At 42.3% G+C, this 23,851-nt stretch overlaps 1 protein-coding gene and 1 long non-coding RNA gene across 3 annotated transcripts in view; one reads left to right on the forward strand and one right to left on the reverse strand.

Annotated features, from left to right (window-relative positions):
- Nucleotides 1-23,851, reverse strand: part of LOC140212073 (rho GTPase-activating protein 22-like) — a 295,845-nt gene that overhangs the window by 152,027 nt on the left and 119,967 nt on the right. The gene's annotated exons all lie outside the window — the stretch shown is intronic.
- Nucleotides 13,114-19,425, forward strand: LOC140212076 (uncharacterized). The gene is made up of 3 exons (XR_011889641.1): nt 13,114-13,335; nt 15,238-15,295; nt 18,771-19,425. It is a non-coding gene; the product is annotated as an uncharacterized lncRNA (long non-coding RNA).

Below are 23,851 nucleotides of genomic sequence, written 5' to 3' on the forward strand. Positions count from 1 at the left end.
GAAGTGACCTGATAGCGCTACTGTATATAAGTTTATGAGAGGCATTGATTTGGTAAATAGTCAAAATCCTTTTCTCTTGGTAGAGTTATCAGAAACACGAGGGCATTGGTTTAAGATGAGAGGACAGAGCTTTAAAAAAGGGGATTTGAAAGGCAAGGCGAAAAGATGAGGTGATGAGGGAAGTGGTAGCAACTGAACTCAAAAGTTGCTGGTCTCAACAATTCGCCCACATCCTAACCAGCTCATCTTCATTCACTATCCAACATGTTAAAACTCTGAAGACTGCACCCTGAGATCCCTGTAGTCCTGAGCCACGTTTCCATCTTCAGTGGCCAAACCATCAGAAACCAAGGCACAAGGGCTCTGAAATTCTCCCCCACCAACCCCATGAAAAGCTCCACCTTCAAAGCACTCTTTAAAAGCTGCCCATCTGAGGAGCTGCCCCAGTTCAGGCTTTCCATCATACTTCATGTGGTGATGCTTCTCCAAAACAGCTTGAAATAGTTCACTCCAGTCAAAATTCTGTTTGAAAGTGCTGTACATAACTACAAGTTGTCATTGTCTGCAGACTGTTGCCGACCGTTGAAGGATCAATTAATGAGACCACGTCTAACATTGTTATTGATTCCGCAAGTGAAGTTGCACATTCTCAGCCCTCGCTACCTCACGTCAAGTGGTGAGCAAGTTCTTTTATGGTCTTTGTCTGGCTCCTGTATTATCAGTTTAATGGGCTGCAATATTCGTCTTTGCAAAATTGAGAGTGGATGTTTCACCCCTAAAATCTGTGGAGTCACTTCACTGCTGGAAATCATACTGTAAGCTTTTCCACCATGAGTGATGATATCCCTAACTGCCTCCAAACACTTAAACGTTGAAGACGACATACTCTCACTCCTGCTCTGTGGGTTCCTGAGGTGGCTGATCTAGCCAATGTGTGAACCATAGACTTAACCTCAGCTGGGGCAGGAGGTGCTTGGTCAGATGGGTGGGTGCACAGACAGTGAGGTGGTGCAGACTGTCATTCATGAAGGGCCGTTTGTGAGCTCCCAATGTACGGCCTTCAGTTCTCAATAGCATCCTCAGCGCCCCATCTCATATATCCCTATCCGACAGGGCAATTCAATTAGCCCCTTCTTGCCTGTCATCCATAAGTGTATGCATAATGCCTGAGGAATTCCTGGTAAGCTTTGCAACCAACAAGTACTGTTAATGTTGTGAATGAGGCAACCAATTTGCATTCGACAGACCCCCCTGCCCCCTCAACCTCAAATGACAATGAGATAATTACAATAGTTATTGACATCAGACCATGATCACATTTCAGGCTTTGGATAAGTACTCTGTCCACAAGATGGCACCTCTGACAGAGTGGCATTCTCTCAATACCAAAGATTTAGCTTAGGGTTGTGTACTCAGGAGTAAAGGCCAATTTATGCTTCTGCGTTGAATCTACGCCATATGGGGTGTAAGGGCTGTCAGGGAGGGGGGGCACCTCTGGTGGGGGAACATGTCACGTCCTTCTCAAGGCGGTTAGTCCACCTTTTGTCCCCACCTGGCACTCAGCTCTCACCTGTGGCTCCCCGTAGCTGTTTGCATGCAACAGCGGCCACACCCCGGGCAACGGCTTCGACAAGCCAGCTAAACCAGGTGAGGGTAGCCGACGGGTCTCAAACCCTCGGTGAGATAGGGAGTTGTCTATCCCAGCATGTGAAGACAGACTCCAGCGGATTGAGTGGACGAGACCAATGGAAGGTCCAATGGTCAAGAAGGCGGTCTCTGCAAGTGTCATGGAACGTGTAGAGCAGGACAAGACACAGAAGACGTCCTGGTCATCCACTACGCCTAGTCCCATCTCCAGCCATCTCGACTCTGTCTTGCCGCTAATCCAGATGGGAATTGGGAAGAGAGAGTGAGGCTGACGCAGTGCAACTCTCCCTCACTTAGATCCAAATCACGCGCTAGTCTCAACACCATCATAAAGGTGTCGAGGTCCTCATCGATGTCAATGATGGACGAACACACGCCGAGCCTGACGTGCACCTCCCCAAAAATGTAACTACGCATCGCGACAACGCAGACTGCAACAACTGTGATCAGTCCGCTTGGTAGCATTGCATTTCCTCCTACGCATTTCTGGTTGCTTCTTCTCATCAAATTGTCAAACCTACCTGCCGACATCTGAAAATATTTGAAATACATTTCCTTGTCCATGTCTCTCAGCGGCTGGACAAGCACAGAAAATTCACCCTCCTTCTGCCTCAATCCGTTCAATGGTCGTACACACCATCTCCTCCAACGTCTTCTCTCTTTTCTGCATTGCAGTAATTTCAGTAAAAGTAACTCTTGTTCAACATTTATTAGACCCAACTCCAACGTGATATGCTCAGTTTCAGTCGCCATTGTTTGAAGTACACAAAGAAACTCAACACAGTAGCATAGAAACCCCACCGCCAACTAGCGTTTTGGCGGTGAATTGCAGAGCGATGCAGACACACCAACGCACAAGTATAAGTGCTCACAACGGCGTAGGCCACTTGCATAGGCTACGGCGTAGAGCCCACGCAGAAGTATAAATCAGCCTTTAGACTTGAACCCGCAGCTTTATGTCTGAGGCAAAAATCAACAATCGAGCTAAGGACAATGTGCATAATATCTGATGATTGCACATCAATTATTGATAACTTCACCTACCATGTCACATGTTACTGATCATTCTCTGTCCCCCACAATGCTACAGATTTTAGTGCTGTGTTGTCCAGGAATGATTATCAAAAGTTCACTTGCCCTAAAACCATCTTCAAGATTCAAGCAACCCACACAAATGTCCTGATGAAGAATCTTGGCACAAAACTTCGACTGTTTACTCTTTTCCATAGATGCTGCCTGGCCTGCTGAGTTCCTCCAGCATTTTGTGTGTGTTGCTTGGAGTTCCAGCATCTGCAGATTTTCTCTTGTTCAAGATTCAAGATTACTTAATGTCATTTCCAGTAAACACATATAAAGGAGAACAAAATAATTGTTACTCCCGATCTGATGCAGCACAAAAAAACAGCACAGTAAGATAAAGAACACAATGATAAATAAAAAACACAGTAAATATAAATACATAAAATAGCTTATATACATGGATTGGCTGTATTTTATTTATTTAGTGATATAGTGTAGAGAAGGCCCTTCCAGCCCTTCAAACTGTACCTCCCCAGCAACCCCAGCAACCCCACAACCCCAAGTTACCCTAACCTAATCACGGGGACAATTTACAACCTGCCCGGTGTGTCCTTGGACTGTGGGAGGAAACTGGAGCACCCAGGGAGAACCCAGGCGTTCCATGGGGAGGATCCACAGATGCTCCTTACAGAATGGTACCGGAACTAAAGTCCGATCTCTGGAATGCCCCAAGCTGTAATCGTGTCACAATAGGCTACCGTGATGCCATGCATAAATTTTTGTATCTACATAGAGTGATGCTGGGCACAAAAGAGTCTGTATATAAGGTGACTGACAGGCGATGATAAAGTAGTGGTGGTGGGCGGGTGGAGGCGTTGATCAGCCCTACTGCTTGGAGAAAGTTGTTGTTAGTTACTCAAAAAGGAACTTGCATACAATCACAAAATACATGTAAATATACTTAGCACAGTTTAATTAAATACACACTTACGGAACAAACATTTGATTGTTCATAACTAGATACATAAACCGTCATGTTTGGTTCCTTTTGTATTCCATTTGAGAATGACATACTCTATGACCATGAGCAATGAAATCATGTCACCAATAAACAGATGTAATCAATTTTTAAACTGATTAACTCTATTTCTGTAATTAATAACGTGGGCCTAGTGGCTAATGCTTTGAACAATGCTCTGCTACTGCGAAAAAATATAAAATGATTGAAATGCTCAGCAAGTCAGGCAGCATCTGTGGAGAGAGACAGAGAAGCAGCTATTTTAGAAAGAGAAAGTTAATGTTATAAGTTATTAAGCTTTCATCAGAATGGTGTAACATGAATCTCTCTCTCCCTCTCTCCCTTCTATCACACTTTTGCTCTTGCTTCAGATTTCCAGCATGTGCTACCATTTTGGGTTTCAATTCCAGTTCCAGAGCTGTCACACTTCCACAGCTTGAAGGGCAATTGTGGTGAAAATATAGTTGTTAATGAAGCTCTAAAGACCATAGCTGTTTATTTAACCAAAACAAATATGCTGTTAGCAGAGACACTAATATTGTGGCTAAAAAAAACTTCCTTTTTTTTTTGGCTTGAATGAATGAAAATTTTGTAAATTCCAGCCAACTAATTTTTCTTCCTGTAAGCATCACAGTGTTACAGAGTTAAAGAAGGGCTCGTACACAATAATTTACCTTAAGATCAGCACACATTGCATCTTCCCTTTATGTGTTTAAAAATGTAAACAGTTGAACGTATTTCACAGAACAGATATGGATAGAAGACAAGTCTTTCTGTGGGAGGTAAGAGGTGAGCACAGCCTTGGTTGAAAAGCTAAGCATTCAGGAGAATGGTCCATTCTGGGTATGGATTCTTTCATTCTACCAAGAAAATGGTGCATGAATGATCAAGGTTGGCTCTAGTTTCTAGTAGAAATATGGCTGCCTGCAAAATTTGTGACCTTTGCCAACTAGAAGACCAATAACAACAGATGCAGGGGTCACCTTTATTCTGGGTCTGTGCTCACTAGAGTTTAGAATAATTTGGGGTGGGGGAATCTCATTGAAACCTGTCAAATATTGAAAGGCCTACATGGAGTTGATGTGGAGGGGATGTTTCCTATAGTCTATAGCCAAGGGCACAGACTCAGAACAGAAGGACATCACTTTAGAACAGAGATGAGGAAGGATTTCTTCAGCCAGAGGGTGGTGAATCTACAGAGTACATTGCCACATATGGCTGTAGAGGCCAAGTCATTGGGTATATTTAAACTGGCGGTTGATGGGTCCTTGATTTGTAAGCGGGTCAAAGATTATGGAGAAAAGGTGGGCGAATGGGGTTGAGGGGATAGTAAATTAGCCATGATGGAATGGCAGAGCAGACTCGATGGGCCGAATGGACAAATTCTGCTCCTATGTCTTATGGCCACCAGTAACTGCTGGATCCCCAGCAAAGTCAGACAATTATTTGCAAATGTCTTCTCCTTTCTTTTAGCGGCCCACCTGGAGGCACAGCAGAAAATCCTTCCCCAGGTGGATTGCAGTGGTTTAAGAAAACACTGCATCAACTCTTTCTTAAGGGAAAATTACAGATGGGCAATTAATGCTGCCTTTGTTAGTGATACAATATCTCAATACAGAATTTAATGAAACTGTGGAATACATTGTCCCTGAGAACCAAATACTAATTCTGCAGTTCTCCAAGCGGTCTGGTAAGTGCTTTGGATCTAATTTCTTCGGGGGGGGGGCGGGGGTTATAACTTTGCAACTTTATCTAATTCCCAATAGAATTTGCAGATAATGCGATATCTGATGTACATTTTATCACCCTTGTTAAATTGGGATTATTGGTTGAATGAGATTTTTGGCTGTAGTAAGACCGTTTGTCCACTGGATGTCACTCCATTAAATGTTGTGACGGACATCTGCTCGAGAATGAACAAAATTGTCAAGGGCATCTCACACAAATTCTGACTAGTGCTTCCACCTGCTTTATATTTTCTTGACCAGATTGACTAAAATAAAGCAGAAACACTTTTCAATAAAATGATCTGGTGAATAAGATTACATGCTTTCGTCCTGAGATAGACTTTAATCAGGGAACTTGGGAGAACACCTACTGATCACCATTAAGGGGTCAGTGGTGGAAAGGATGAGCAGTTTCAAGTTCCTGGGCCCACCATGTTGATGACAGGTGCTATACGCCATTTCTAGCTTGAGGAGATTTGGTATGCCACCAAAGACCAGCAAATTTCCAAAGATTTATTATGGAGATCATTCTGACTGGTCACATCAATGCTTGACATGGAGGCTCCAGTGCACAGAATCAGAAGAGGCTTCAGAAAGTTGTAGACTCCACACTGAGGACATCTTCAAAAGTCGGTGACTCAAGAAGGCAGGATCCATCATTAAGGACCTTCACCATCCAGAACCTGCCCACTTCTCATTACTATCATCAGGGAGGAGGTAGAAGAGCCTGAAGACCCACACTCTACATTTAAGAAGCAGCACCTTCCCCTCCACCATCAGATTTCCGAATGGTCCATAAGGTCTCAAGCACTACCTCACTATTCCACTTTCACATTTGTATTTATTTATATATCTCTCAACCTACTCCATTTATTATTGTAACTTATAGTCATTTGTTGCACCTGCGCTGTACTACTGCCACAAAACAACAACTTGTTGACTAATACCAGTGATAATAAACCTGATTCAGATCTTAATCTTAGTTGAACACAGCCAAGAGCATTATAGGTTGAGCAGGACTTTGGATTAAGGTTCAAAGCATGAGCATGTCACCAGGATTAGGGAGATTGTGCAAGACTAAGTCTGGAAGGAAAGTTAATAAATTTTATTAGCGAATTCAAACTAAGTTGTAGAATGTGCCTTCGTCAAGTCTACATGGGTGAGACTAGAACTCGAGTTCATAGGTTTAAATTCAGATTCAGATTTATTTATCACACATACTCAAGGCATACACTGAAATGCGCCACTTTGCGTTAGCAATCAGCATATCCAAGGGTGCGCTGGGGGCAGCCCGCAAGCATTACCACACATTCCGGCGCAACATAGCATGCCCACAGTGTTTAGGTTTAGGGTGAAAGCTAAACTACTTAAGGGGAATCTGAGGGGAAACTTCCTCACTCAGAGGGCTGTGCAAGTGGGGACTGAGCTGCCAGTGGATATGGTAGATGTGGTAACATTCAATGAAGTTTGGATGGGTACATTGATGTCAGGGCTCTCATATGCGGGTCAATGGGGACAGTCAGAAGATCAGGTCAGCATGGACTAGATGAGATAAAACGGCCTATTTTTGTGCTGTGGTATTCTATGACTATGGGGTCAGTTCTAACGGGTTCACACACATCCTAATAAATGGCAGACTTCCAAACAACCAAGGAACAGAGGAAGAGATTTGGTTAGCTTCACCCTGAGGTGTTACAACATTCAGATGATTTGTGCTGATTCGTTCCTTGGTGACACCGTGGTGCAGAGGGCAGAGCTGCTGCCTCACAGCTTCAGTGACCCAGGTTCAGTCCTGACCTCAAGTACTGTCTGTGTGGAGTTTGCACGCTCTTCTTGGGACCACATGGGATTCTTTTTGATCCTCCGGTTTCTTCCTACATTCCAAAAGTGTGTGGGTTGGTTGGTTAATTGGCTGTTGTAAATTCTACCTTGTGTGTCGGTGAGTTGCAGTATCTAGGGGATGTTGATAAGAATGTGGAGAGAATAATATGGGCTGGGTGTACTTCCATTCCTAGAGGATGCTTGATAGTCAGTGTGGATTTGACGGGCAGAAAGTCCTGTTACTCTGCATTATGGATTTATAACTATTGTCCATTCACTAGCTCCAATTTTCTACATTGTCCAAAAAAAACAACAACAAACTACAACTCTTGGTCCTTAATTTTATTTTTATTTTTATTTAGGGGAGATGCAACATGGTAACAGGCCTTTCTGGCCCACAAGCCCATGCTATCCACTTACACCCATGTGACCAATTAACCTACTAACCCATTCGCCTTTGGAATGTGGGAGGAAACTGGAGCACCTGGAAGAAACCCAGTCGGTCACAGGTAGAACGTACAAACTCCTTACAGGTAGCAGGGGAACCGAACGCAGTCCGCTAGCTCTGTGACACTACAAGGTCTTCGACACTTCCTTTCGATGGTTGGTGTGTGTGTGTGTGTGTGTGTGTGTGTGTGTGTAGGTATGGACATGTGAATGAGACTGGGGGGCAGAATTCTTTACTGGGAAACACCATCTTTAGTTTCACTGCCATCAGACAAACTAATATTTTTAAGATTATGGAATGATGGATCATGTCTCAGATTGGCATTGATCACAACCTGTGGGAATCTGAAGCAAGTTGAGCCTAAATCTAACAGTGACACAGATTGGATGGAATGTGGTGGCGGGGTGATACAATAGCCTGGATCATTGCACAACCCTGTGACATGCTCCATTCCAGTCTGCTACCAGCAAGCTGCACGCACACACACACCTACCTACACACACACACACACACACACACACCTACCTACACACACACACACACACACACACACACACACACACACACACACACACACACACACACACACACACACACCTACACACACGATCTGTTTTGAGCTCCCATCTAAAACCGTGATACATCAGGTACCTAGTCAATAGGGTTGCCAACTTCCTCACTCCGAAATAAGGGACAGAAGTTGCATCAAATACGGGACACTTGTGTTTACCCCGGGAAAGACTACCATGACCATGAAACCTTGCACGGGCACCTGTGTCGCATGCGTGACATGAGCATGCGCGTACGTGCCAATTTTTTCTACAAATCGGTTTTGGCTTAATCTTCACAATTCTGTTATGAAACTACACTATACATACATTATTTCTACTTTATATAGGCTGTGTATTTATCATACCATTCCTGCTTTTATTATATGTTAGTATTATTTTAGATTTTATGTGTTATTTGGTATGATTTGGTAGGTTATTTTTTGGGTCTGGGAACGCTCAAAAATTTTTCCCATATAAATTAATGGTAATTGCTTCTTCGCTTTACGCCATTTTGGCTTACAAACAGTTTCATAGGAACGCTTTACCTTAGCGGGGGAAATATGGGACAAGGGCGGTCCCATACGGGACAAACCAATTTAGCCCAATATGCGGAATGTCCCGGTTAATACGGGACAGTTGACAACCCTACCAGTCAACTAAGTTGGCTCACCCTGGTTAAAGGCTTGATTGCGTAGCAAGTGACAATTGCCTTCAGTTTCGTTTATATTTCAGGTTTCTGAGTCATTCCATTCAAACATTAGGACGGATTCTCTGTTTTTGAAACAGCATAGCTGATTTCAGTTTAATACAAGATTTTGTTTTCTAACAATTACAGATGTAAGGATTTAATTACATAATAATGTAATGCCAAGCAATAGAATGCGATGTAAGAAGCAAACGTACAGTAAGTTGGAGTCTGGATTTTCTGGGGTGTTAAGGAAAGCACTGGGGACACAGCAATGTGCAGTCCATAGTTGGCAGCACTGCTGCAGGTTCGAACCTGGGAGGTGCAACTAGGAAACTGTGTGGGTCCGGTCACACATGGGTAAGGAAGCAGAGCAGAACATTTTCTCATTACTTCGGAGGACTGTCTAGAGATGAACACTTCATTTGCTAAGGCAGGAAAGACTGGAAACTCTCACCATCCAGGACCTCTTCCCATTACTGCCATCAGAGAGGAGGTACAAGAGCCTGAAGTTGCACACTCGTGTTTAAAAACAGCACCTCTCCCTCCGTCATCAGGTTTCTGAATAGTTCATGAACCCTTGAACACTGCTTCGCTCTCTTGCTCTCTTCTTCCACTATTTATTGTATATAATGTAACGTAGTAATCTTTTATGTATTGCCCTATACTGCTGCTACCAAAAAAAAGACAAATTTCATGATATACGTAATAATAAACCTGATTCTGAAATGGGATTCGTATAAGACCAGAGACAGGTGAGATTCTGCAGATGCTGGAAATCTTCAGCAACACATGCAAAATGCTGGAGGAACCCAGCAGGCCAGGCAGCATCTATGGAGGGGAATAAGCAGTCGACGTTACGGGCCAAGAGCCTTCATCAGGATTAAACTATAAGAGTTGACCAGTTATCCACTCAGGTACAGTTGGATATTAGTAATAGGAGCAGTGTACATAGCTGCTACTGTAAGAGAGTGGAGCAATGCAGTTTCACAGCCAACAGGCAGGAAACAATTGAGTTTTTACTCTTTATCAACTGCAAAGCAGATGTAAAAATAAAGTGGGCCACATCAAAAAGTCACATATATAATCCTGGCAGAGGGCCACTGCTCCTCACTCATTGTCTCTTTGCCTGGCTTTGCTACTCTTATCGGCACACAAACGGAAATAAGATGTTATATCTCTGCTATGATAAGTAATGGTGAAACATCAACAATGAAAGGGCTTAAGGAATATTTTAGATTATCACCCAATTCATTTATCAGCCAACATCTCCTGCATTGAAGCACTGGTTACTCTCTGACATATAAAGGGGATGGGCTCCTACAATAGACACCATATTGCAGGAACAGGTTACCAGCTCACTATTGACTTCAGGGTACCTCTGGCCCACGAGCACTAGCGAAAGAAGAGCGTTCAGAACCTCTTGCACATGGAGCACACACAAAAGTGATGGAAAGGTCGCAGCACCTCAGAAACCATCTACCTGTCCCGGCACCCTCCACCTGCCCGACTGGAGAACTCTGTAGTTTGGACATTGGCTTTCTCAGCCGCTGCAGAACCTACAGAAATGGAGTGGAGATAGGACATCCCCAATCCTGAGAGACTGACTAAAAATGAGATATTTACTAACAACAGCTTTCATTACCAAGTGTGATCCATTCATTGCCAACTGATTACCTTTAACTTAATTTATCTGTCAAAATTAAGATCGGGTTTAAGTTTCTTCTTAATATTAGAGCATTCAGCTTTCGTTTGCTGCCTATTTCCTTTTGTTTTTGGCACTAGCATGTTGCTTCAAGGAAATTTCCCAGACTGTACAGGCGACCCAGGCATTACAATTGCTTAGGTCACAGAAATTCACCCTTTCAGAATTCATAAATCACTGTCCAAAGGTTTAATCAACAAAGTCAAATTCGCTCTCACAGAATCTGTGAGAAAAAAAAACTACAAATCAACACAAAATTTTATTCTCTTTCATTGTGCATTTCTTGACACACAGGCGACAATGTGGCCTTGTGTACAGAAAATCGTGATGCGGTCTGTTTTCTAGGAATTCAGTCACCCTATAATGTGGGAGTCATCCAGTAAAGTTGCATCATAATTATAAATGTAAAGTAAGACTCCAAATATTAATCTAAAAGCAGTCATCGTAAACTGTGGGAGAATGAGTTTTACAGGTTCAACATCAGTTCAAACACAGGAGTAAGTTATTTTGCCTCTAAGCCTGTTCTGCCAGAACAGATCTGCATCATTTACTTGCCTTGATCCCATAACTCTTTCTACTCTTCCCTAGCAGGAACTAATCATCGTCACTTTGGTACTGAACCCCCAACCCCCAACACACAGGGATCAACATGTTAATTTCCACTGCCTCTACAGTGAAGAAAGTTCTTCCCTTTTTGACCCCTCAGTGACCTAGCACCAATCTTTGGGTTATGTCTTCACACCTTGTCTTGTCCACCAGAGGAAACAGCTCCATCTGCAATTTCCTATCAATTCCTCTGATTGCTTTTATAATTCGACAGAGATAAGAGGTGCTTAGAGACAGTTGATTGGCCTTCATGTATGAAGTAAATGCACAATATTGATATTTTGTGGACTAAGTTGTGCATTTGATACTTCACTAGTTCGAGGTACCTGCACACCTTTAATGCAGTTGTAAAATGGTACCACTTTATCTACCATAGTGTTCATTGAGGTACCAGGGTGGAATTTGGAAAGATTCCTTTTAAGTTCAGCTTTCTGAACTCAGTAAAATTGCCTATCGCAGCTAAAATCCCCTCCTGCAAAGCAGCCTTTGTTCAAAACCACAGTGACAGTGCTTGTAGAAAGATTGCTCCACAGCCAAGCATCTCAATAATGCCACTGTCAGACTTTAAACTGTGCCAAAGCAACAGCAGGCCTTAGTTCGTGTGGATTCTATTAAATGTGAAAGGCACTGAGGCTTAACAATGATAGTTATGTTTGACTTCCCTTCCCCCCCACCCCCATTCTCCCCTCTGGCTATGTGCAAAGCAACTGAAGAACTTGACAGCCTATCAAAAGAAAAATGGGTTAAAATACAAGTTAAGCATGAGCAAAGCTTCTGATCATTTCATTGTTGGAGATGATCTTTTTAAAAAGGAAAAGTGATAAAACAATCTCTGAACAGGAGTAGTGATATATTGATTCGATAAAAGAAGACAATTTAGGAGTAACCATTTAATGGCTGATATGGAAGGATGAAGTGTATAAATAGAGACTACCTCCATTGTCACCTATTATGGAAAATTTATCCATAAGACCATAAGATATAGGAGTAAAATTAGGCCATGCATCCCATGGAAACCATTCAATCATAGCTGATGTCTTTTCTTCCCCCAAGGGGCACCTTCCCCCTTCATTTCCAGTCCTGATGAAGCGGGAAATGTCAGCTGTTTATTCCACTCCATAGATGGCTGCCTGACCCGCTGAGTTCCTCCAGCATTTTGTGTGTGTTGCTCTCGATTTCCAGCATCTGAAGAATCTCTTGCGTTTATGATTTTTTCAACCCTTAATTCCTGTATCATTCAATAACCTATTAATCTTTGCCTTAAATACACTCAATAGCTTGTTCTCTACAGCCCTCTGTGGCAACAGATTCCACAGATACACCACTCTAGTGAAAGAAATTCCTCCACATCTCAGTTTTAAGTGACATCCCTCTGTACCCTCAGATCCTAAACTCTCTTAATAATGGAAAAAAACCCTTTTTGTTCTCTCTGTCCAGTCCTTTCCTTATTTGCTAAGTTCCAATGAGATCCTTTCTCATCTCTCCATCATCGAACACAGGCTCAGAGACATCAAACACTCCTCATACGTTAAGCTTCTCATTCCCAAGATCATTCTCCTGGACCATCACCATCTCCAGAGCCAGCACATCACTGCATTCACTTTCCAATTCAACTCTGGATCCCATTCATGTGTGTAGCACATTTGTATTGCTGCAGCCATCACCAAATCTCATCCCATGTCACGCTGAAAGCATTGGGGACGTTCCTTCTCATTCGATACATCATGCATAATGTTTTTTTTTCTTTTACGTTCTGCTGTGTCACAAACAATAGCCCTGGCTGTGGTCCTTGCTTTCAGAATGTGGAAACTGGAAAGTCCCTCCAACATCACTCTTCCAAACTCGACGGCACTGTCACAGTGGGGGTGATAGAAACACAGAAAATAGGAGAAAGCTGTATGGACGTTTAACCATGCTCCACCTTTCGATACGATTGGGGCTGATACACTATCTCTTTACAATACATCCGCTCTCCCCATCCCCCTCGATGCCTTTTGTGTCTGGAATCTAACTGCGTGAAGGCATCTTCGTGGGGTCAGGACAGCAGGATGGATGATGCAAGGATAAAGTGGAAAAGATCTCTTCTGACCACCCCGCCATTTCAAAGGTAACATCTCACATGCATATGGCGTCTTAACAGAGTAATACCTCATCAGGAGCTTCATGGGAGGAACAGCAGAGAAAGCTTAACATCAAGCTGCAATAATGAAGTGTTTTGAAGTGGCATCTCAGTGGATAAGGAGAGATGGTAAGAAGCTGAGGAAGCTAATTCCAGGATTTGGGATCTACGTAGCTATCAGCAAGGGGCGGATTGCACAAGCGTCTTGAATTTCTAAGACACAGATCCTGATTTTTTTTCAATGGTTTTCCAGGTGGTGATTTGGCAGCGAACTAATGAAATGTATTCTCCTAAGGCAATCTCATGCAAGCATCAGCCAGCCCTGAGACTTGAGCAAATGAGACAAATCAGTCAGATCACTTAGGGATGAAAAAGAAGTGTGGAACTAAAGGGCTTTATTAGATTTTAAAGTTATTCAAAAAGATCATGTTAGCTGCTCAGAGTTATCATAAATAGCATACTTCCTTTTACACTGCTTGCAGCGCAGATAATGCTGACCAGTTTCTATAGAATTCAATTACAAAGGTGACATTTAAAAGGCTGGGTTCCTCCAGGTGCTCCAGTTTCCTCCCAAATCCCAAAAATGTGCAGCTGTGGTGGGTTCATTTGCCACTGAAGATTATCCCTTGTGTGCTGGTGAGTATAGAATCTGGGAGGTGAGATGATGAGCATGTGGGAGAATTCAAAATGGAATTAGAGGAGAATAAATGTAAATGGATGGTTAGCAAGCACTCAATGGACTGAAGGGTCTGCTTCCGTGCTGTATCTCTCTCTGTTTTTTAGTGATAATTTGGATTGCTAAATACTTGCTCACACCACACCCAGTTAAACTACTTAGCGGGTTTCAGGTAGTCAGGAGTTCAAGCTGTTTTAGTTGACTGCAACTATGATGGCGATAAAATTCTAAATATAACTTCCAACATCTAGGAAAGGAAGCAGCTTGGAGATGGTTCCCAGTTTTTATTGCATGTTGGTAAGTTTTGTTGCCATTTATGTTTACAACCTTGTCTCCAGTATGAGGAAGCAATTGTATTAGGTTAGAGGTGAGTTTAAAGAATGGCACTGCATTTACTGTATATATCTCCTTTCATGTTCCAAATCTTTTAATCACCAAAGAAATATTTTTGAAAAGTAATCTCCATTATAGATAGGGAAGATAGCAGGCAATTCTCCCACAACAAGTTTCCATTGCTTTGGTGTTTTCCAGAAATGTTGATTTCCAGAAACATGCAGTTGCTGATTTTGGAATGCCTGGAGAGGCCAGCCTCTCATTCAGAAGGCCAGTCGTTTAGCAACACAGCGCTCACGAGTGCCAGCTACAGATTTCTGGTCAAATGTCTGGGTCAGGGCTCAAACCAAGAATCTGGCACATTTAGAGACAAACATGCTGCCAACTGAGCCACATTAGGGCATTGATGGCTTAGTTAAAAACCTTTTATAGTCATAGATCAATATAGCATGGACACAAGCGCTTCTGCCCACTTCCTGTGCTGACTGTCCAGCACCTACTTTTATCCTACCCTACCTCATATAATTATACATCCTCCCCCCCACCCCCCAACCACCATTTCTGACAATTCTACAACTCAACTGTGCAAAAGGGAAAATATATAGTATCATTAACTTGAGGGATGACACCCACGGTTACAGGGAGAACGTGTGGACTCCACAGACAGTACCAGAGGTCAGGATTCAACCCAGGTTGCTGGAACTGTGAGGCAGCAACTCAACCAGCTGCACCCTGTGCCTCCAATTACTTACAGTCCAAAGCTCCATTACACAATGTTAGATATTATATCATCAGTGCCTGGAATCAAAAGAGAAGTTGCACAATGTTTCACCCATTCTTTGATCTAAAGTGTTTTACAATTATTCTGATTTTGCATGCAGGCAATGGACATTGATGTAAACGATGATTTGTATATATCTTACCTTTGAAAAAGCTAGGGTAAGTATTTATTTCATTTTGCCCAAGTATTATGTTTATGCAGAAATTTTAACATGGCAATTGCTGTCTGAAAATAACCTACATGCAAACATAGAACTTTCACCAAGCATTTATTTATGCCTGAGTTTCGTAACTGCTCACTGTCTTGGAATTGCCATTGAGTTGGCGCAGAGTTTCCCTGCAGTGTCATGCTGCCAGCTGGATCCACACCTTCTTGGTGTGGGCCCTTGGCAGCAACTGCATGATCCAAACCAGCAGAGACTCTCCGGGTGCACATGGTCTTAGGGCAATCCCCGTCCGCAGGAGTATCTCAACAGGCACCGCTAAGCCAAGCCTCAGAACATACTGAGCTGGCCCTCAAGATATTAAAGTTTGTCTATCTGTGAATTCTTTTATTTATTCACAAATACTTAAAATCATTCAAAACATTTACTGAATCAATGTAATGTTTTTATGTAAAAAGTATATTTTTAAACTATTAAACTATTATAAAAACAGCCAAGATTACTTTAAATAACTCAATTTATTCAATCAGCAAATGGAATTCTATCTGGGAGATATGAGGTAATGCCCATTTCTTCCAAGCTCCCTGTGCACAGCAGGCCTACATAAGAAGCGGAAGGAGGAGAGGGCTTCACAAGTTACCCACCTACCTTCCCCACCAGCCACCTCCTGCTCTACCTGTGGAAGTCATTCATTTCCGAGGCCACAGAACTAGGATAGAAGCTGCATGTCAACCTCCATCCTGAGGAACAGCCTTAGAGGAGGAACAAGGATGTATTTGTGGAGGTGCAACAAAGCAACGGACTGTACAGTAGATGGAAGGATACCCAATAGTGTGGTAGAATAATATCTAATGATCCTAAAGGTAGCAAAGCAAGTCATAATGGTGATTAACAAAGATATGCAGAATATCTTCCTTCATGAGTCAAAGTACAGAATTGTACTTGTACAGAATTGTACTAGAACTGTATACAACATCTTCAGTAATGCGTAGAGCTCAGTTCATTACATTTAACAATCAAGATGCAAGAGCACAGAAGATGGGGCAGATGTATTTTTCTAGTACTGTTAACTTTTCCAAGCAGGAAATATGGAAAAGTCAAAATATCAGATAGACTGGGATTGATTTCTTGGAATAGATGATGCTGAGGGAAATTTTCAGTGAGGGGCACAAAGTAAGGAGGGGCTTTAGCAGTAATTGCTAGTAGAATTAGAGAGGGTTAAAGAGGAAGAAAATAGACTTGGATGTATACCTTAAGAGCTACATCCAGAAGGCTATCAAACCAGGTGGTTTCCCTCTTAGGCAATGGGCAACTCACTTCCACTCAAATTCTTAGTTCTGTTTTGGCTGATAAGGGTGATGTGGGGATGATAGAGCCTTTCTCAGATGGTCTTAGAAAGTGACAAGGGATGAGGTAGGTTCTCAGAAAGGCAGCATCCATTATTAAGGACCCCCAGTACCTAGGGCATGCCCTTTCCTCATTGCTATGTCAGGAAGGAGGTACAGAAGCCTGAAGGCACACACTCAGCGATTCTGGAACAGCTTCTTCCCTTCTGCTAAACACTTCCTAAATGGACATTGAACCCATGAACACTACCTTACTTTTTAACTATTATTATTTCAGTTTTTGCATGATTTTTAATCTATTCAATGTACATATACTGTAATTTACTTATTTACTTCTATATTGTGTATTGCATTGAAATGCTGTTGCTAAGTTAACAAATTTCACAACACATGCCGGTGATAATAAACCTGATTCTGATTCTGTTTATGAGGTGGGGTGTTCCTTCTGCTGTTTGCTCCTGGTGCACATTCTTGAAGTTCACAATTCATCTCTAATGCTATTTTCCATTCTGAGTGGCCACAGACCAGAAATGCCCAGGCATCATTGAGGACGTTGCATTTCAGAAGGATATAAGAACATTGGGATAATTCCATGCTGGACTAAATGTTGTTGCTGTACTTGTGCCCACATGTATGATGCCCACTCTAGTACAGGATCGCACAGGAATCTTGACCTTCCTGACGCTTAGGAAGAGAAATGCCAGTAGCTTCACATGGAAGTGTTAGTTCTGCTCAGTAAAAGCTGGGCAGATGAATAAGCTTGGAAGATGTCCAGCAACTAGTCCTGAGAGCTATGTAGCATTTTGTCTTAATGTATGCCAACAACTGTCACACTGAATTCAAAATTGGGCAGCACGGTAGCTAGTGTAACACTTTACAGCACCAGTGATCGCAGTTCAAGTCTTGCTGCTGGTTGTGAGGAGTGCGTAAGTTCTCCCTGAGACCATACGGATTACTTCCAGGTGCACTACTTTCCCCCCATATTCCAAAGACGTATGGGTTAGTAAGATGTGAGCATGCTAATGTTGGCACTGGAAGCATAGAAACACTTGAGAGCTTCCCCCAGCACAATCCTCAGACTGTTGTGGCCGCTGACACAAACAGCGCATTTCACTGTATGCTTTGATGTTTCTTGAGAAATAAAGCTAATCTTCAAATGTTGACTTGCCTATGTACGGTGGAACATTAACCACTGTCAAAGAGTTGGACCAAATGTCAGATAGCAATCTAAAGATTGAAAACCAATACCATATATCTTAGCACAGATTCATTTTTTTTCCATTCTTAAAGCAGGATTATTTTGTATATGCAAGAATGATTTTGCCACAACAACTATTATAGCCTTTCAATTATACAATATTAAGATTATTGCAAATCTGTCACCCATGGGTTCAAATAAATTGGATAAACAGGAAAAAAAATCTTTAATTCCAATGATTTCTTTTAAGACACAACCTGCTTCACTTTAAAATTATCTGTTTCCAGCCAGGCAGATATCCAAGAACGACTTGCTTTGGAAGACAAACTTTGCTTGCTTGGTATATTTTGGCACCTCAGTCCAAGCTAGAGCTCAGTTTCCAAGGTCACTTTTTCCTTAGAGGGCTCAGTAGCTCTGAAATGAAGTGAGTTTCTAGCTCAATTTCATTCAATTTCTGGTGCACTCTCAAATCATTGATCATGCTATGGTAAAGAATTCCAAATTTAGACCAAGTTATCTTAAACCTAGGACATCTACCAAATCAAAATTTATTTAAATATGATGCTTAGATCAGCATTAATAACCATCTCATTAAATTGCAAAAGTTAGCTCAGCAAAAGCCTGGCTATTGTACAGCAATACAAAATTTTACAATGTTATATTTTAAAACTTTATTTTCATCTTTCATCCATTAACTGGAAATAGAACTTCATTAATCTTTAGTAAATTTCTTCTGTCCACCAACATCCCACTTCCAATTTGATTTTTTTACTATCAGAAAATTAGCAGAAGTATCTCTTTATTGGATTTAATTAAACTTATTTTGCTGTAGAATATTTTGTAGCTTGAGGAAAATATACACTCAGGACAACAAATACTTTTTCGAGTCTTTAATTCCCTCAACTGTTTTACATGTTTCAATGCAGAAAGGGGATATCAGAATAAAAATTGGAGGAGAAGATGGCGACGCGAGGGCAGCGTGCGCGGCCTCTCCGGTGATGAATATCTGTAATCTGTCGAGTAGGGTACCGTGCACAATCCTGATTTGATGGAGACAGACGTGAGAGCACGGAGGAACATCTGGAAAACTTCTGAAATGCCCGCTTCACTGCCGCTGCTACTGCGTGGTAACCGGAATCTCCAGAGCAGAAGGCCCCGAAATCCTCGGCTTTGCGTGTTTCAGCAGCCGGGGCGAGGTCGAAGGCGCTCGGCAGAGGATGGCGCTCGGGAGGCTGTATCGGAGAGGCTGGTCGGAGGCTCGAAGTTTTCGGACGGATGGACTCAGTGTCGGCTGTGGTCGGGTGCTTCCAAGGCATCAGCAAGTTGACGGTGCCTGGATGTTTATGGCAGGGAGTTTCTCCCTTTTGCCGCCTGATATCGGGGACTTGGGAGTTGATCGACTCAGGGACTTTGAGACTGTTTTTACCGCGCCCATGGTTTGTTCTTCATCAAACTGTGGTATTGTTTTGCACTGCTTTAACTATATGTTAAAATTATGTGGTTCTGTCAGTGTTAGTTTTTGGTTTGTCCTGTTTTCTGTGATATCACTCCGGAGAAACATTGTATCATTTCTTAATACATGTATGCATTTCTAAATGACAATAAAAGAGGACTGAGTGTTCTCATAATCTAATCTAAAAAAATAACAAAATGAATTAACACACAGTTCCTGCTGTTACAATCTCAGCTTAATTTCAGTTTACTCATTACATATGCAGTATGGAAGTAAACAAATATACAAAACCAATACGGTACTGGCAATCTTTGGCACACGTGTGCTCAACTTCCAAATAGGCTAGATCCTGAAATGAATTCTCCTCGCTCACACTTCTAGGCCAAAAGGGAACTTTGCACAACCATGCTACCCAGCACTGATACATTACTCACGAAAATCTTTCCTCACTATACATCCAGTACTCAATGTTCTTTCTAGAACATTGTAACTCTTTTTTCACCGTTTTCTCTTAAAACCACAGGCAGCTATTTTAGCATTACCAGGGTGAACACATAAGTGCACTTTAACAATAAAAAATGATACTCAGCGGTCACTTGGTTACAAATACTATTTCCTGTGGCTTTGACAGTTTATTCTCTAGTCAATACAAGATCCATCTGCCCTCAATTTTATTAGTGCTGGCACACACAGAACGAAATTTCTTGGTTAACAGCCATTCTCTTCATGATTTCTTACAGAGAATCAAGGAAGTATTTAAGTAACTAAACAACCACCCATCAGGTTCACTGGAACCTTTTTAATGGTGCTGGTTTTGTGTTGTAATCTTGAGTGTAAAATTGCATCCAATATGAATGTGTAGTTTAGGATCAGGGAGGGATGTGATGATAGGCAAAGATGATGCAATTTGTAATCTTCAAGATGTTTTATCAATAACACTCTAACCTCTTCTAAAGTATAAAGAATTTTTATATATAGGCATCCATTAGTCTCATGAGACCATGGATTTGCGCCTTGGAAGGTTTCCAAGGCGCAGGCCTGGGCAAGGTTATATGGAAGACCAGCAGTTGCCCATGCTGCAAGTCTCCCCTCTCCACACCGCCGATGTTGTCCAAGGGAAAGGCATTAGGACCCATACAGCTTGGCACCGGTGTCGTCGCAGAGCAATGTGTGGTTAAGTGCCTTGCTCAAGGACACACACACTGCCTCAGCCAAGGCTCGAACTAGCGACCTTCAGATCACTAGACTGACGCCTTAACCACTTGGCCATGTGCCAATATAAAGAATATAAAATATGGCAATACCTAAAATTTATTCAAAGATAAAATGAAAATGGTAATAAAATATTGAAAAAGATAGTTAAAAAAGAAAGTCTAAAAACTGCAAATGTTGGACTGAAATAAAAACAGAAATGGGGTGGACTCAAAAAACAGTTAATGTTTCACAACATAGGTTCTCTTTCCACCGATGCTACCTAACTCAGAAATCATTGAAGAGGTTGATTAAAACATCATAATTACTGCTATCAACTTCAAACTGCTGCTAAATGTCTGGGCTTCCTTTACTAATTAGCATTCCTGCTACTTCTGAGTCATGAACTTATGAGTGATGTACTTTTATGTAAGGCATGTATGGCCTGATCTGCCGAGAAGGCCGACAAACAGAAGTTCTTCACTGGAGCTCGGTACATGTCTTAGTAATAAAAATACAATATTTGGAGTCAGAAAGATCTTCATTGAGGTCTCACCCCAGATACTTGAAGATGAAAGCCTAGGCTACTGGTCCAAAGAGACTGATGCACTCTTAGACGATTCATCTTGCAGACGACATCTTAAATTGAGACAATATCGCCTCTCTTATATGCATGAAAAATATCCTGTGGATGACTGTGAACAGACATTGCTATGTATGGATGCTTGCTATGGGCAAACTCTCTCCTGAGCTTCCAACATTACGAGAACATTCTTCAGGATGCCCTGAAAGGGTTGTAAAAGGGATCATATAAAACCACTCACAAAATGCTGGAGGAACTTAGCCAGCCAGGCAGCATCTACAAAAAAGGCCCCGATGAAGGGTCTCATCTCGAAACGTCGACTGTTTACTCTTTTCTATAGATGCTGCCTGGCCTGCAGAGTCCCTTCAGCATTTTGTGTGTGTTACTTTGTCACATGGTGTGAGCAGAATTATCTGCAGCTTAATGTGAAAAAGACTAAGGAGCTGGTGGTAGACCTGAGGAGAGCTAAGGTACCGGTGACCCCTGTTTCCATACAGGGGGTCAGTGTGGACATGGTGGAGGATTACAAATACCTGGGGATACGAACTGACAATAAACTGAACTGGTCAAAGAACACTGAGGCTGTCTACTAGAAGGGTCAGAGCCGTCTCTATTTCCTGAGGAGACTGAGGTCCTTTAACATCTGCCGGACGATGCTGAGGATGTTCTATGAGTCTGTGGCGGCCAGTGCTATCATGTTTGCTGTTGTGTGCTGGGGCTGCAGGCTGAGGGTAGCAGACACCCACAGAATCAACAAACTCATTCGTAAGGCCAGTGATATTGTGGGGATGGAACTGGACTCTCTGACGGTGGTGTCTGAAAAGAGGATGCTGTCCAAGTTGCATGCCATCTTGGACAATGTCTCCCATCCACTACATAATGTACTGGTTGGGCACAGGATTACATTCAGCCAGAGACTCATTCCACTGGGATGCAACACAGAGCGTCATAGGAAGTCATTCCTGCCTGTGGCCATCAAACTTTACAACTCCTCCCTTGGAGGGTCAGACACCCTGAGCCAATAGGCTGGTCCTGGGCTTATTTCCTGGCATAATTTACATATTACTATTTAACTATTTATGGTTTATTACTATTTAATTATTTATGGTGCAACTGTAACGAAAACCAATTTTCCTCGGGATCAATAAAGTATGACTATGACTATGACTTTGGATATCCAGCATCTGCAGATTTCCTCGTGCTTATGATATAAAAACGCTGTTTTTTAAAACATCTTAACCATTACCTCCATAACCAAAGTTCAACCAGGCTCTGACCTGAGTCATCCTCGTGTAAGTAGTCCGGTGTGTCCAGCTACACTTCCTCCTGCTTCCATGCAGTGATTTTATAAACCCTGCATGTGATATGTCCAGCAGGGAGCTTGAATGGACCTGAAGCACTAAATAGTCACCTTCCATTCTTTAAACTCTTGTGCCTTAGAAAACGAAAACACTCATAATTTGTTTCAAAATTTGCACCAAAATGTAAATGTGTTTTCATTAAAAGCATGTGAACATGTACTTTATGGTACAATGCAGAACAAAACGTGTCATAGCTTTGAAACAGTATATACAGTCGGCCCTCCTTATCCGCAAGGGATTGGTCCTGGACCCCTTGTGGATACCAAAAAACGCGGATGCTCAAGTCCCTTATTCAACCTGTCGCAATATGGTGGACCTTAGGACCCAGCGGAACCCAGGACCTTATTTAACCTGCCTCAGTGCAGTGGACATTAGGACCCGGCAGCAGAACTCTGAATCCGCAGGGTTTCTGTTCACGAAAATAATCACGATCACGATTGAAAATAAAGTGGAAATAATAAAGCGATCGGAAAGAGGTGAAATGCCATCGGTCACTGGAAAAGCATTAGGCTACAGTCAGTCAATGATCGGAACAATTTTAAAGGATAAAGTGAGAAAGGCCCTGCCCCGATGAAAGCTGCAATTATTACTAAGCAACGCAGTGGTTTAATTATTAGGTTTTGGGATTCTGGGTTTTTGATCCTTCATATCAACCTGGCACAGATGGAGAGTGCGCTCGGGAGCGGTCTGTCATTGGATCGAACTTGGGAACTTCTGTTCCCGAGCCCAGCGCTGAAACATACGTTTCTTAAGTGTTTTATATGCATAGAAAGGTAAAATATATACTATATACTAAGACAAACATTTGACTAACTGACGCTAAATAATACCGGATGTACCTGTTCTGACTTACTTAGTAAGAGAACTTCCGTTTTTTTTCGATCCCGATCCACAATAACCTACGCACATCCTCCCGTATACTTTAAATTATCTCTAGATTACTTATAATACCTATTACAATATAAATGCCATGTAAAATATTTGTTATACTGCATTGCTTAGGGAATAATGACAAGAAAAAGAAGTCTGTACATGCTCGAACAACAAGTGCTGGAAGAGCACTTCCGGGTTTTCTCGATTCGCGGTTGGTTGAATTCATGCATGCGGAACTCGCGGATAAGGAGGGCTAACTGTATAATTTATCGAGGGGAACCATAAGACCATAAACCATAAGATATAGAAGCAGAATTAGGCCATTTGGCCCATCAAGTCTGCTCCACCATTCAATCATGGGCTGGTCCAATTCTTACAGGCATTCCCACACCCCTGCCCTCTCCCCATACCCTTTGATGCCCTGGCTAATCAAGACCTGTGGCAGGGCTCAGGGGCTTTCCTCATGTACAGCAGGTTAAAGATGCTGAAAGCGAAGGTGTGGTGTGTGGAAGTACAATGGAGCAATGAAGGGGCAGAATCAGAATC

This window comes from Mobula birostris, chromosome 18 (assembly GCF_030028105.1).
Source record: "Mobula birostris isolate sMobBir1 chromosome 18, sMobBir1.hap1, whole genome shotgun sequence".
In the NCBI taxonomy this organism is placed as follows: Eukaryota; Metazoa; Chordata; class Chondrichthyes; order Myliobatiformes; family Myliobatidae; genus Mobula; species Mobula birostris.